Source organism: Crocuta crocuta, unplaced genomic scaffold (assembly GCF_008692635.1).
Source record: "Crocuta crocuta isolate KB4526 unplaced genomic scaffold, BGI_CrCroc_1.0 scaffold414, whole genome shotgun sequence".
NCBI lineage: Eukaryota > Metazoa > Chordata > Mammalia > Carnivora > Hyaenidae > Crocuta > Crocuta crocuta.
Window position 1 is genome coordinate 288,879 of NW_027530852.1, and position 1,009 is coordinate 289,887.

Consider the following 1,009-nt stretch of genomic DNA (forward strand, 5'->3'; position numbering starts at 1 on the left):
CTCTACAGTATTCTAACTTTATAGCAATTTATTTTATTCTCTGAATTTCAGAAGTTAACTAAACAAAATTATAACAGTAACTCGTGCTTCTCAATGGGAAAGAAACAAAGTATCAAAACAATTATAATAATAGGATAAATGACAATGGCATTTTAGGATTAAAGTATGAGCCTTCACCAGTATAAATTCTAGGATTAGCCACTTGTTTGTGACGCCGTCTGGTGTGAGTGAAGGATGGAGAGGAAGGATAATGAATTCTCTAAAAAATAAGGATGTTTGGGAGAGCAGAGCAAAAAGTATAAAAGGACCAGGCCTTTGGGGAGCCCCTAAAGGATTAATTTCAAGGTCTAGCCATATTGAAAGCTGTGTAAAATTTTCAAATTATCATGCACACAAAACTAATATATATTAATAACAATTTGTAATATAATTGTATCTGTGCAGAAATGGGAAAGTTAAAAGCCTTTAATATAGTGTATTAGGCTCTACATGACTTAATCCATGTCTGTTTCTAGTTTAATCTCTCAGCAACCAACTCACTCTATGTATTTCTATAAAAAGTAACTGCTTTCAGATTAACTCCTTGTTGTCTCTCAATTTTGGAGCTTTTCAGACTATGCTTTTCTTGTCTGGAATACTTCTTCCCTCCCTCATTCTCACTTCCTTGGGTATTTCTTATTCACCCTCTGTAACCCACCTTGGAAATCACTTTGCAAAGGCTTGGCTGACTCCATCAGACTTATGTTATGTATCCTTTCCATGTTCTCCTATCCCAACCCAGTTTGTCATATTTGGATAGTATTTCAAGGTAAGCTCNNNNTACTTCCAAAACCAATATCCTTCTTGTTCATTATTACATGTCTAATTACTAGCACAGTGCCTGTTTCATATATTAAAACGCATCTATTGATTTAAATCAAAACTGAAGGGTGAAGAAAAGAGGTTATTCATTAAGCTTTCATCAGCTGCTTATTATAGAGGCTAAATAACTCAAAGGAATCAGAAACTA